At 46.4% G+C, this 15,162-nt stretch overlaps 1 protein-coding gene across 3 annotated transcripts in view; it reads right to left on the bottom strand.

The window, feature by feature from the left end:
• The window catches only part of Tns3 (tensin 3), a 270,335-nt gene extending 255,947 nt beyond the window's left edge, over positions 1 to 14,388 (bottom strand). For 2 of the 3 annotated variants that reach the window (XM_046451661.1, XM_046451611.2), the window contains exon 1: positions 14,277 to 14,388. The gene's annotated coding sequence lies outside the window, so the exon portion shown is untranslated. The other variant, XM_058582006.1, reaches the window with a different exon arrangement.
• Between the last annotated feature and the right edge of the window lie 774 nt (positions 14,389 to 15,162).

Genomic DNA, 15,162 nt, shown 5'->3' with positions numbered 1-15,162 from the left:
AAAGCTGCCCACCATCACCTCACCCGTTCCCCAACCTGGCAGCTAGCTGGTGCACTTGAAAGTACCAAATGAAGGTGCTCGCAAAATTCGACAGGTTTCTTCAGTGCATTCAGTCCCAAGTACAGAATTTGCAAACATGTTCTGGGTAGCTTCAGCAGAGAACAGGTAAGTGTAAGAGGAGCATCTCTTCCTAAGACGGGTCTGCTGGACACCCGGCATTCTTTTATGAGAACCAAACCTTCCCTTAAATGTTAGACAAGAGATTAATGCCTTGCTGAGGGGTCTGTATCAAGACTGGGATCCATTTGGAGAGAAAAGCAAAAGAAAAGAATTCTCGCCATTTTACTGTACGGATTTCAAGGAAACTCCATCACATGCTCTGTCCAAAAAGAATATTCTTTTGTGCTACAAGCATGGTAAAGTAACAGCTTTGTGTTGGCAACTCTCATCAGGGAGCCTTCGGGGGCTCCAAGTAGGCATTTGCCATCAACTTTCAATAACACGGTAACTGGAAACATGGCTAATTTCCAAGAACATAACACTAGGCTAGATTTTCAAATCTCTAAGAGGGGGCACAAATGGCTCAGTCCTGAAAGTTAAAGGAGTATATTGCAAAGCAAAACCCCAAGAATGAAACCCTGAGAAAAATTGGAAGCTTGTGTGTGTGTGTGTGTGTGTGTGTGTGTATGTGTTTAGTAAAGGCCACCATCTAAGAATGCACCCAGCTTGGCATGGCATTGCCTTCCCCCCAACATGAAACATGTTGTATGTCAGCCAAGAAGGCCGGTCTTCTGCCATCTGAAGGACAGAATGGAGGCTCTGAATGAGGAAACACCTTGCCCAAGGATACACAGCAATCTATCTCCTTCCAAAACTCTTATCATGCAGGGATGGGGGGGGGGGGTAGGACAAGAAGAAGAAGCCACAGCCTTGGTTCTGTCTTTGAAGGGGAGAGAGATCAACAAACAGTATACAACCCCACCCCAGAGTTGATTAGCAGGGAAAGAACAGGGCTAACTACTGGGAATATGGGCCTGTGATGGTCAGCATGCCACTCAGACCACCTGGAAGGCCGGCCAGCCTTCAAGACATCCTAGTCAGTCTGTGGGGGACTGACCTGGAGGCACGGGGGGCCTTTTTGCTCTTCTTTGGGTCAAATCAAAGTGGATCAAAGACCTAGGAATTAGACCAGAAACTTTACAACTGCTAGAAGAAAACATAGAGTCAACATTCTGACATATTGGGTTGCAGGCACCAACTTTCTTAACAAGACCTCTGAAACTAAATAAATAAAATCAAGAGTCAATAAGTGGAATGGCTTCAAATGAAGAAAGAGTCTATAGAATGGATGAAAATTTTTGTCAGCTACTCCTCTGACAGGGGATTAATATTCAGAATATATAAAGAACTCAAAAAGCTCAACATCAAAAAAAAAATGACCCAATCAATTAATGGGCAAAAGAACTAAACAGACATCTTTCAAAAGAAGAAAAGCAAACAGTCAACAAATAAATGAAAACAACATTCACTATCTCTAGCATTCAGGGAAATGTGGATCAAAACTACACTAAGATTTCCTCTCACCCCAGTCAGAATAATAACTTATCAAGACTACAAGTAATAATAAATGCTGGTGAGACATGAGGAAAAAAAGAACACTCATTCATGGTTGGTGAGACTGCAGACTCCACACTCTGGAAAACGGTGTGGAGATTCTTCAAAAAACGAGGAATAGAACTACCTTATGACTCAGCTATCCCACTCCTCAGTATATTTATTCAAAAGAACTAAAATCAGGATACTATAGTCATACAGTCAAATCAATGTTTATAGAAGCACAATTCACAATAGCCCAAAGTTATGGAACCAGCCCAGATGCCCATCAATAGATGAATGAATTAAGAAAATGTGATACACACACACACACACACAATGGAGTTACTCAGCCACAAAGAAGAATAAAATTATGGCATTTGCTAATAAATGGATAGAAACAGAGAACATTATGCTAAGTGAAATAAGCCAAACTCAAAAAGTCAAGGGTCAAAGGTTTTCTCCCAAATGTGGAAGCTAAAGCAAAATAAGGTAAAAGGGAAGGGATATCATAAAGATAGAGGGAAGATCAGTCAAATAGAAGGAGGAGATGCGGAAGGAGGGAAGATGTATGGAAAGGGGAGAAAATGTGGAATGAATTTAACAAAATTGCCCTATGTGCATGTATAAACATACCACAGTGAATTCCACCTTTATGTGTATTGATGAAGTACCAACCAAAAATAAACACACAAATGAGCAAAAAGAAGACGAGAGGAGAAGAGGAAGGAGATTCGCAGATGGAGAAGGGGAGGAGACACCAGGTACTGAAATGGAGTAAATGAAATTCCATGCACATCAGATTATGTCAAATGAAACTAACTGTTATATATAAATATAATGCATTAATAAAAGAAAAAAAAAGTCTTCTTTTGAGTTCAGTGCTCCTCCAAGGGGTGAATAACTGCAAATAAAATTAAAGCAACAGCATTGACCCTTAGTTTTTATGCAGGAAGAATCCTCACATGCACAATGTTACAGGTACAGTGAGGCTCACTGAGGTCCTTCCTATTGACCCTCATCTTCGTATTACTTCAGAGGAGTAGGGGACTTTCCTAGGGTCACCTGGAGAACACATGGCAGAGGCAGGTGTAAGTGTCACCTTGTTGCTGCAAAGCCTGCTCCCCCAGGGGAAACAGGCCGGACCAGCAGTGCCCAAGCCCAGGCCCTCCTCTTATTTGCACAAAACCATCTGGCACCATAGGAGATGGAAGATCTGATGTCCCCAGAGCACACGGGTCTGACGACAGGCAAAATACAGCGGAAACAACCTGTGTGAATAAATGAAAGGACAGGCAGTAATTCCAGGGGTCACAGGGACGCAGGACAATAGAGATGACTGTCGGCCAAAAGTCTGTCAGCTCCACTCATTTGTCCAGCTCATCTTGGCACCAAAAACTGAAGCCCTAGTCTGTCTGGACCTCAGCTGGGCCGGTACTGAATTCAACACTGACAGGCCCCAGCTGGACACACACCAAGAGTCCTGGCCACAAACACCCACCCATCAGCACTAAGTGGCTTCGGAGCACATCCAGCCCCATCAGCATGCAGCTGGCCCTAGGTTGCTGGGTTTATTCTTGTGCATGGGCCCAGGGAGCCACAGCAGACAGAAGGGCTAAACCGGAATGTGAAGATCTGATTTAGGGGAACCATTCGCACCTCCCACCTAGCCTACCTCTGACCAGCAGGGACAGGAATGCAGCCCCTTGGGGATTGACTACAGGCCCAGGAGAGGGGCCACCTCACTGTTAGGTGAGGCTTCACAGACCACCTCACAGACTTCCTAAAAAATCAAACAGGTTCCCAGATACCTGACCAATCAGAGCCAATGTGAGCTTGGTATATTCTAAAAGAGACACTAACAAGAATCACCTGCTGAAAAACTAGCCCCAAGCTAGGGATGCGGCTCAATGGCAGAGCCCTTGCTCAGCTTGCACTAGACCCTGAGTTCAATCCTCAGCAGTGCATTAAAAAACAAAACAATAAAATCACCAACCCTAAGTTGAGGGATCATGCAGAGGAGTTTAGCCTTTACCCCAAGGGTTACAGGAAGTCATTACAGTCATTCATATGAAGACAGCACAGAAACACAGGAGTCACTCAGGATAGGGCAAAGGATTCAGGAAATCATCCACATGAAAATTACATACACACTATGCTACCAACACAGAACCACTGCAAACACCTAGACAAGAAGAGAAAAATGATCCTGTGCTTTGGTACAATGAGAATGGTGAGCCTTTTAAAAATGTAGAGCTTTACATTGTTGGTAGGGCTGTATATTAGTAAAACCACTATGGAAATCAGTATGGAGGAGCCTCAAAAGTGTAGGCATGGATTCACCATATGACCCAGCTACACCACTTCTCAGTATTTACTCAGTATTTCAGAAGAATTAAAGTCATCTTACTGCAGTGATACAAATGGCCAAACTATGGAACTAGCCTAGGTGCCCATCAACAGATGAATGGATGAAGAAAATGTGGTATATCTACACAATGGAGTTTTATTCAGCCATGAAGAAAAATGAAATTATGGCCTTTTCAGGAAAATGAATGGAACTAGAGACCATCATATTAAATGAAATAAGTCAAATACAGAAGGTCAAGAGTCATCTGTTTTTTCTCATATGCGGAAGCAAGAGAGAAAAAAAGAAGGCGGGTGGATCTCCTAAAAAATCAAAGGGAGCTCAGTAGAGGAAAAGATCAGAGAAGGATCAGAGAAGTGCTGAAGAGTGATAATGGTCAAATTATATTGCTATATTGTGCACATGTATGAATAAGTAACAACAAATTCCATCAATATGTACAACTATAGTGCACTAATTAAAAATGTGGAAAAAGTCTTGGCGCCATGGTGCACACCTGTAATCCCAGCGGCTTGGGAGCCTGAGACAGGAGGATCGCAGGTTCAGATCCACTCTCAGCAACAGCAAGGCGCTAAGCAACTCAGTGAGACCCTGTCTCTAAATAAAATACAAAAAAAAAAAAATACAAAATTAGAACTGGGGATGTGGCTCAGTGGTCAAGTGTCCCTGAGTTCAATTCCCAGTACTCAAAAAAAAAAAAAAAAGTGGAAAAAAGTTAAAAATAAATAAAAATGTAGAATCTTCATTCTTGTGGTTTTATTATCTCCATAACAAACAAAAGACCTTAAAAACATGGTGCACTCCCATTAATGACCTGTACTTTGGATTATTCTTTTTCAAATGGAGTGGGAGTTAAAAGAACAAGATCAATCAATTCTGTGTTGTCAGTTACTTATCTCACTTAAATTTTTCATCAGCACAATCTGGCTAAAATCACAATCTGGCTTTCCAGTGGGAAATGAGAAAGGTCTCCAAAGGGTGCTCAAGGAAACCGAAGTGCACTGGCCAAACTTTGAGGAAATGAGGCTCGTGTTCTATCCCAATGCAGAGATGAGGCTACACAGTTTGAGTATATTCCAAAAAAGTTCACATGCTGGAATCTCATTCCTCTGTGTGACGGTGCAAAGAGCTGGGGGGCCCTTTAAGAAGTGAGGCCACAGGGAAGTGGTTAGGTCTTGGGGCAGTTGCCCTAGGAAGAGGCCATAGCTGTCATGGGAGCTCAACTCCTAAATTGCAACCTGGCTTCCAGTTTTAAGACGTGATCTCCTCTTTCCCGACCTGGTACCATCATTGTGATGGGACCTCCGTTAGGGCCTCACCAAAGGCTGAACCAGTGGAACCGTTCCATCATGGCCATTTAGTCTCCAAAAGTGTAAATTAAATAAACCTCTTTTCTTTAAGCCAGTCATGGTGCCACACACCTATAATCCCATCTACTCGGGAGACTGAGGCAGGAGAATGGCAAATTTGAGGTCAGCCTCAGTAACTTAGGGAGGACATGTCTCAAAATTTTAAAAAAAAGATTAAAAAGTCTGGGGATATAATTCAGTGGTAAAGTGCTCCTAGGTTCGATCCTCAGTATCAAAATATAAAATTAAATTGAAAAATGAATCCTCTTTTCTTTAGAAAACTAGTCTGCCTCATGTATTTTGTTACAGTAACATAAAACCAACTAATAGGACCACCCATCTCCTCTTCCTTAGGAAAAGGGGTCAGGGCCCCAAGTACAGGAGCCCACTTTCCCAAACCCCATTCATTATTAAGCTAATAACTAACTGCCCTTTGTTGAGAACTGAGGGCAAGAGATAGCTGCCTTGCCTCTCCACAAGCCAGTGGATGACACTTACTAGCTTCACAGTTCTACAACAACCTCATAGAGTAACATTGTTCTTCTTTTATAGTTTGCACTCTTGGAAATTTTGGTGCAAACTGTCTAGACCTCTCACCCTGGGGATCCCTCACCTCCCCCTACCCTGGATCAGTGGGCATTGTTTTAGATCTTGCAGCATAATTGTTCCAAACTTCTCGGAAGGTTGTCCCAGGATCTATCTCAGTTTCCCTAACTAAAAGGGTAGAACACTCTATCTTGTATCTTTCTATTCCCCCTTTGCCTAGAGTAATAATCCCCTTTGTTACTCTAGGAACACACCAGGTAGTTGCTTCCTGGGACCTGGGCCCTCATGGTCTCTCCCCCAGATGTCTCACCCATTCCACATCCCCCCAGGATTTACTCCCTCACTCCCTTCACCCCACCAGCCCCTTGGAAAGAAGGCCAAGCCGCCCACCCATACAAAGCGGCCCTCTGCCCCCTCCTCAAGGGCCCCCACCAGTCCTGCCTGACTTAGAGCTGCGAATCATCCCGAGTGAATATAAGGATGCTTCTGCCTCCCTCCTCATTCCTCCAAATCTGACCAATTCTGCAAATGCCCATGAAGGAAAAGATGCCAGTAACTCTGGTCCAACATGTTCCAAGGGAGGAAAAAAAGGAGAGCCTGTTTGTTGACATTCCTGACTTGGAATTGTGAATACATTCTTAGAGGCTAAAAATTAACCAGCATCAGCCACCAAGGGCGTTATGGCCATGCTCACTGCTGGTCCCAGCAAGCTTCTTGTACTGATCAGAAAAGCCGCCACACTCCAACTGCTCAGGGGCCGCCAGCGCCATTAACAGAGCCAAACCAGAGCAAGGCCAGGTTCTGTGTTGTTCCCTCCGAAAAGCAGCAGAGGAAACCCAGCGTAATTGCACTCATAGATCATAGGCTCTGGCATGTGGTTCCCAGACTGAACCATTTATCCAAATTAAAACCATTCTCCAGCAACAAAATCAGACCCTTTTAATTGAAAATAAAACCAAGCAGCCCCTAAGGCTTTTTTTTTTTTAAATGAAAGACATTCTTCCTGCTTTCTCATTCCATTAATCACTAAGTTTACACAATCTGTCAAAATAGCTCGGTTAAGAAATCTCCCTCTCCCTTTTCCGCCAGGCCTGGTTTTTACCCTCTGGACGCCAACCCAGCAGTGCTAGCAGAGACAGTAGGCAGACACCATGAAAATGTGAGAATCCAGTGAGCCCATTGTCTCAACAGCAATTTGAATATGTGGGGGAACCCCAAAGAGTTTGTGGTCACATCTGGATATCTGCCCAGAAGCAGGGACTTGCACACCGTGTTTACCACAGCCAAAGGTGGAGGCTGCCCAGGTGTCCATCAACTGATGAACAGAGTAACAAAATGCAGCATATCCATTTGATGAAATATTATTCAGCCTTAAAAAGGAAGGAGATTTTGGCACATGCTACATGGGTGAACCTCAAGATATTAAGCCAAGTGAAATAAGCCAGTCACCAAAGGACAAACACTATATTGACTCCACTTTTATGAGGTCCATGGAGGTGTCAAAATCATTAACACAGGAAGTAGAATGAGGGTTTACCAGAGGCTAGGATGAGACGAGAATGAGGACTTAAATGTTCAGTGAGTACAGTTATATTTCTGCAATATGAAGAGAGTTCTGGAGATGCAGGGTGGAGATGGTGGTATAGCAATGTGAATATGCTTAAAGCAAACTGACCTATACAACCTAATTTGATTCAGATGTTAAATTCTACATTACTTGTAGCTTTCCACAATTAAAAAAAAAATGTGTTCTTTGATACCAAACAACCTGCTAGAAATCTAAGAACATGACTAGATAGTATCTGCCCAAAGATCTATGTGTAGTGATAGACACATAACACAGATGATTGTGGACAAATACTTAAGCACAAGAACGTAAGTACCTCCACATACTGTTCACCAGCAGTCCTGTTTATGCAGAGTTATTTGCAGATTGGGAAAGACTCCTATTGCCACAGTGATTTTTAAGATGCAAGATACAAAATAATACAAACAGTATGATCTCAGCTTGGTAAATTCAAAAGCATAGAAAGCTAAACTTGTCGCCTCGGGTGTATTATGGTTTACATCTTAAATGCCCTCATTCCAGAGCTCTTGTGTTGAAGGCTTGGATCCCAACTCATGGTACTATTGGGAGGTGGTAGAAACTTTAAGGGATAGGGCTTAGGGAATTGTCACTGGGGTGTGCCCTCTAGGGAATGCTGGGACCCCAGCTCCTTCCTCTTTCTCTCTTCTCTTCCTGGCCACCAAGAGGTAAGCAGCTCCTCCACCACCCTCTCCTGCCATTATGTTCTGCCCCGCCACAGGCCCAAAAGCTGTGGAGCCAACTGACCATGGAACGAAACAACTGAGACCATGATCCAAAACAAACTTCCTCTTCTTAGAAGTTGATTATCTCAGGTATTTTATCACATTGACAGAAAGCTGACTAACATGGAGGTAGAGGGTGAGATTTGAAAGACGTTGTTCCTGCTTCCTTAGATTTTTTTTTTTTTTGACCTTTTGCAAGCCTAAAATGAGCACCTATTACTATTTTGTAGAAAAACAGTCAAAAAGCAAGTTCGGAAGCAAAGACACATTTGCTTCTTGAGAGCATCTGCTACTCCCTAAGTAAACAGATGACAACCCTGGCCTACCTCCTCCCACAGGACAAGAGGGAAACACATTCTTAACCAGCCTGGGGCCCCACCTGCCTCCCTAAGCACACAGCCCAGCCACCACATGTTTACAAAGTCTCTTTCCTCTGCCCCTGGCCACTGGACTCTGCAGGCCTTTCCAGAGGAGACAAACTGGAAACACCTGTCCCATCATTGGGACAAACTCATCTATCACTCTGGCCTCCCCTGTGTCATCTAGTCATCATCCCATGCACTCCCCACCCCCCAGCTGGGAATCAGATAACACCTCCAAGAAGGGGGAAGTCTTCTTGGCAGCAGGCAAGGTGCTCTTCAGACCCCAGGGGTCAGGGGAATTCATCAGGACCAAAGCAGTACTGGGGCCAGAGCCAGCAAGCAGGGAGGGCAGCAGTCACACAAAGTAGCACCCTGCTGTAGTTCCCACCCCAAGCTCAGGATCCCTTGCGAGTGCATCCCAGGCTGTAGGTGAGGAATGACCAAAATCTCCCTGGACAAAGGCTAGATTTGCCCCAGGTTTGTGAGATGCCAGAGCCTGGACTATTTCATTGCCTCTCAGCCTGAACACACCTTTGATCTACCTCCAAAATGGCCAGTGGGGAGAGGGGTGAGTGCCCAGGGAAATCTCTAGGAAAGGTGAGGATTACAAAGTAGAGAGGAACGCCAGGACCAGGCCAAGGGAGGCCTTTGTTCTGGAAGGAATGTGCACAGACTCAGACACCCTGGCTAATGGCCCAGCATGGCCCCAGGGCCGTCAGGCTGGCCAGATGTGGGCCTGCGCAGTTTATTGTGCGGCCCTCAAGTGAGTGAAATGCTGCAAACTGCAGCTGTGCTCTAAGGTAATGGGGAGAACGTGGATTCCTGAACCCTCTGGTGGGAAATAACCAACTCCCAGGAGCCTGGAGTGGGCAGGGCTGTCCTGTAAAAAGAGAAGCAACTGCAGACGGCCTTGAACGGCCCTGCCCACCAATTCCTCAGCAGTTTCTTTCTTTCACTCTTGCAACTTGTGTACTGGTGTATAAAAACCAACTAGTTATCATAGACATTTCATAAAATCTACACACAAGTGGCGCCATGTCACACTATTGCTGCCAAGAAACCATGAAAGACGACACCCTTTGGTCCACCTGGAAAGGTCTCCTGGTGCTATGGGGTGTGACCTGGAAAGGGGGAGTGCTCATAATCATTAGCAGGACGCCCTTGTTAAAACTTCCTGGGTGCCAGGCTTGGTGGTGCCTGTGTGTAATTCCAGAGACCTGCAAGCCTGAAGCAGGAGGATCACAATTTCAAGACCAGCCTCAGCAACTTAGCAAGACCCTGTCTCAAAATAAAAACTAAAAAGGACTGGGGATGTAGTTCAGTGGTAAAGCAGCACACCTGGGTTCAAAATATCCAAAACCAAAAAAAAAAAAAGAAAAGAAAAGAAAAGAAAAAAACTTCCAGGGTGCTACTTGGGCAGAGTCAGGATTTCTGAGAGTCTTCTAGCTCATTCCTCAGCACCACCAGAAAAGAAAAAATATATATATATGAAGATAGAAGCCAGTCCTGGAAAGGGTGTATAAATGTGATTATCTCTCCAAAAAGAGAAGAGGAAGAGGAAGGGACGGCAACTTAACACACCATAATTAGAGCTGAGAGAGGAAGGAAGAGAAGAAAGACTGGTCTCAGTGTCCGAGGAAGCAGCTGGGGCTGGAGCCTGGCTGCAGAGGCTGGCGGATGCCCTGAGCTGGAGCCTGGGACTGCCCACTCAAGTAGGGGCAAGGTGGTTCTTTGAGAGGCTGGGCCATGAGTCAGTGACTAGGAAAATCCCTCCTCTCCGCAAGGGCTCTAAGCACTGCAGGCCTGAGTTCAAATTCAAGACTTGCTGTCCCATGACATGGGCAAGTTGCTCAAGCTTGGCTCTTACAGAAAATGGAGACAATCAGGACGACTTTCATGGATGAGCAACAATCAGATCATGGATAGAAAGCCTCTCAAGCTGGCATGGCTACTCAAGCATTTGCGGAGGGCTTCTGGGGGCTTCCTGACCAACCCAGGGAATGGAGACAAATACAGAGAGAACCTCTCCTTGGGTGGTCTCTCCAAGAAGCACTCCTTGGCTTGATCAGGGGATGCTCTGAAGGAAAAAAATGTCTAGATCACCCATCTTTCATTCATTTTGCCAACTTAGAACAAAACTTAGTATTAAAAAAAATCAACAAAATTCTTTTTAAGAGTCTAGGGATAAACCAATTAAAACAAATAAATTTTTTTAAAAAAAGAGTATAGGGGTGGTTCTGATGAACATCAATTATCATCTCCTTCCCTGACACAATGGGGTATTCCAAGGGCTCCTAATTTGCACTGACCTTCACCCTTAAGCAAGATGTCTCTGATCATTGTTCACCCTGTCTTTAGTGGTCTCCTCTCCAGAAAAAGTCCCCAGTGGAGCCTTGGAGGTTTTCTAAGAGAACAGGAGCTGGACAGCAGGAGGTACTTCAAGAAGAACACATCACATGGATATGTGGGATACCCCTGCACAAAACACATTCCTGATATAGAGTTCAAACAGAAAGCTAAAGAAACTTGGAGATGCTGTTTTTTCGTTTTTACAAGAAACGGGCATGGTGAAAATCAATATTCCTGCTCCTGAGCTACACCCAAAGAACTGTACATGGGACATGGACCTGGATAAGGACAAAACATGCTCTAGGATCCAAAATGCTTGCTGAATCTAAGAATGAACACATGTTCAATGGTATTTCCATGAGAGTGACTTTTATTGGTATTTTTTAAATTTTTATTTATTTTTTGCAGCACTGGGGATCTAGCCCAGGGCCTTGCACATGTTAGGCAAGTAAGTGCTCTACCACTGAGCTCCATCCTCAATCCATGGTGTTTTAAATATAGTGTACAACCCTTACAGCAAGACAGTAGGGTGTTTAAATACCAGTTCTGCATGAAGATTCCTGTGACAATGAGGATGGTGTCCTGCTCTTGGTTTCACTATGAGGATTAAAAGAAATAATTGTGCTCTGATTTTTTTGAGCACTCTCACTAACTGTGATAAATAAAGTAGCTCTAAGTTAATCAAATGCTTACTTAACCAATTAACCAGATCCCCTTATTCTAGATCAACAGGGATAGCAGCAAAGGACTCTGGGTTGTGGTGGCTTACCACCTAGATGGTACAGGTAAGCTGATGACCTTCCATCCAAGTGCTGCTTATCAGAGACCTGCAGGAAGGACCCAGGGGTTCCCAGGTGAGTGCACCTCCTGGAAAGCTTCAGTCCAGACCCTATTAGTCCTCCTACCCAGTTTCTGCCTTGTAGAGCAGACTCATCAGTCTCCCCCCAAAACAGGAGCCCCCTCCCTGAAAAGTCTACAGGAGAAGTCCAAAGGAACTCTTGAAGCACTCAGCTAGCAAATATCTCTGACCACCAAGTTCAGAAACCAGGTCACTGAGAGGGAATAGAGGCCTCCCCTGATTGTATGTAGGGAGTTTCCTCCAGGCTGATCCTAGAAAGGACCACAGCACACAGAGTCAGAGGGGCTGGGCTCATCCAGGTCCCCTAATGATTCCAGGGCTTTAGAAATATGCTTGTTATTTTCCTCATCTGTTAAATGGGTCCTGCAAAAAGAATCCTGCAGAGATAACGTTTTGTGATTGCCAGACCCCTTTGGCTTCTTCCACTCACTCTTCTTGCCTCATTGCCTCCTTCCCAGGTCATTGTTATCTCATGGGCAACACCTCCTGCAGCCCAGGAACATATTTTGACCCTGTGCCCTTTAGCTCTGGGGTCACACTCCCAAGTAACTCAATTTCAAAACATTAGGTGCCAGAGCAACACTTTGTAAAAAGCCAATCAATTTGCATTCAGGAGCATGCAGTTCCCTGAAGCTACTACTTTTTTCTACCTTCTTGGTGGTATTTAAGGAAATAATTCAACTGCTGCTGCTGATAGCTTTGGCAGCCTCAGCTGAGCAAGGGCTGTCCAGACATGCATTAGAATCCAATTGTCAGACGTGCAGCAGCAGCCAGGAGAAGAGCCCCAAAACCCCACCATCCTGTCCAGGAATTCTAGGCTACACCCCCATGCTTCAACATCTTGGGCTTTACCTCTGTTCGCATATCTTTAAAGTGGTATAATAACCCCAACTCCTTCCAGGGCTTGTCAATTCGGTAAAATGAAATAAGAGCATGCAAAGCATTTGGTAAATGCAAATAATCTTGCACCCTTTATTGTGCTCCTATTACTTTAGGAGTTCACCATTATTTTGCCTGAAGGTTGGCCTTTTCCTCCAGTAAGCTCTGGAGCACCCAGCTCTGCTGCGGCCCCCTCCCCCGCTCTGTGCAGGTCCGGCTCCGGCTGGGCACTGGCCTTGCCTCTTCCACCCTCCAGCTGCAGCCACTCCCCACCCCCTTCCTGGCCCTCAAGGCCTCAGCACAGAAAGGCCTTTCTTAATACATGTTGACTGATTTGCAAATATAACCTCACAGGCCCCAAATAGGTCAGAATCAAAATCATACAGACAGGCAAATCTCATTCAAAAGGGAAAGAACTAAAGCAATTTTAAAAAAGATTAAAAGGCACAGACCAAAAGCCACATGGAAACAGACCAAAATGTCAAAGGGGTTAGTTCTAACGGGCTAGTTGTTATTAACACAAGAGCTGATCTTCGTTCCTATTTTTCAGTATATTTTAAGAGCCCTCTATCACCATACAATCAAGAAGTTAAAAAAAAAAAAATGAGAAAAATAATCTCAGAAAATGAATGTGTGTGACCAGGCTGCGACAGACCCTGGGGATCTTCCCAAGCGGTTGCGACCACCATCGTTAATGGTCTCCGCTGGCCCCACACCCTGGAGAGCGCTTTTTGTTTTCCAATCACTTTGGAGAGTCCGGGTCACCTGCTGGCACTGTCTGAAGAGTGCTAGAGAGCTCCTGGTTCTCTTCCCGCCACACAAATTCTCAAGTCGCATCAAGCAAACAACCCAAGGGCTCGCTGGTTAGAACGCGGCACTGCATCTCAGAGACCCCAACGACCTGGGGACCCTCCTCCTCCCAGCTTGTCAGAAGTAGCGCCGCCGTGCCAGAAGGCGCATGCCACAGGTGGCCCCCGGACCCGGACACCACCCTCCTAGTCCTCGCTCCTTCAGAAGGAAGGAAAGGTGCAGAGGGACGCCCTGCCTCTTAAACACCAAAGGGAAAGGGAAAGAGACGCATCGGGACACTTGCCTGCAAAGAGCGGGAGAAGGGTCCCGAGCTTTCCCATTGCAGCCCCAAGAAGCTGCTCTTCGCCGCGGAGTTCCAAACGTGTCCCAGGGAGCGAAGTCCGCCCGGCGGCGACCGCGACAGTGCCGATCAGTCCCCGCCCGCGGTGCAGGGCGCCCAGGCGCCGCGGGCCCTGACCCAGCCGGCCCGCTTCCTACAACCCCAGCTTAGCCGGTCCGAACTCCCGACACCGGCCGAGCTGGCCTTCACCACAGCTCTGTCCTGTTATTTCGGCTAAGCCCGGTCTTCTAACCGCCTCAAACCCCGTGACTGTGCGCCCCTAGTCTAGGACCCCATACGCCCTAGCCACGGTCCCTCTGTGTCTCTGTCCCCGAGCCCCAAGTTGTCTCAGCACCCAGCTCCTGATGCCTGCACGTCCCTGACCTGGCCCCCGCGCCCCAGCGCCCCAGCTCCGGAACCCCGCGCGCCCAGAGCCGAGTCCCGGTGCTCAGGGCGCAGGAACCCGCCAGGGTCCGAAACAAAGAGCGCGGTGGCGCGTGGCCGCCTCTCCCCTGCTTCCCGGCCCCAGTACCTGGGCGAGCCCGCGGCGCGGTCCGGCCAGGCGATGGCCGCAGCGAGGCTGGGAGCGGATCAGAGCGCGGGCGGGCCCGTCCTCCTGGCTGGCGGCCCGCGCCCGAGGCAGGGCCCCCTCGAGGCGGCGCGGGCAATCGCCACAGCCGGCTCCCGGGGCCCGGCTGGTCACCTGGCCTCATCACCCTAACAATGTGGCGCGTTTCCATGATCTAGCCGCCTAGCTCACAGTTCCTAATGATGTGGACCCCTGGACCTTTCTTCCCTAGCAGTAGTGGGCAATGGGAATTTTTAGATCCACTGAACAGCCCAGGCTCTTATTATTCAGGAGGCTGGAAGGTTCTGGGTCGGTGGAAGCGCACCTGGGAAGGTGGGTTCTAGTCCTGGTTCCCACGAAATCTGTTCATTCTTTCATTGAGGGCTTGTAATTATTGTGCACACTCCGCACCCAGAGCAAACCAACCTGGCCCTGCCGTCCTGTAATTTACAGTCTAGTATGGTTGTGCATATGTAAAGCAGCACAGTCTTGACAAGAAAGCCCATGAAGATTTAGAAGTCCCCACAAGGTCCAGCTCATGGATGGAAGGGGTCAAGAAAGACTTTAAAACCACATGACTTTTTATAATGAACCAGGACAAAAGAGCAGGATTTAAGTAGGCCAGGGGTACACAAGAAAGAATTCCCAAGAGAGAGATTCTCAGAAGAGCAAAGGCCTACAGATTATCCATCCTCAAGATTCACATGGCCAGGTACTCAGCCTCTTAGTCTTAGTTTCCCCTTTGTGAAATATGGGGAATGGACACCATGCCATTTGATAAAGATAAAATTCATGCTCTTTTGCAGAAATTAGAAGTGCTGTTCCTCCAGGGAGGTCACTAAGAAGTCTC

This window comes from Marmota monax, unplaced genomic scaffold (genome assembly GCF_021218885.2).
Source record: "Marmota monax isolate L192 unplaced genomic scaffold, Marmota_monax_Labrador192_F-V1.1 WCK01_AAM20220418_F8-fsc00342, whole genome shotgun sequence".
NCBI classification, from domain to species: domain Eukaryota; kingdom Metazoa; phylum Chordata; class Mammalia; order Rodentia; family Sciuridae; genus Marmota; species Marmota monax.
Note: the sequence above shows the minus strand (reverse complement) of the source record. Positions and strands in the feature narration are given on the sequence as shown.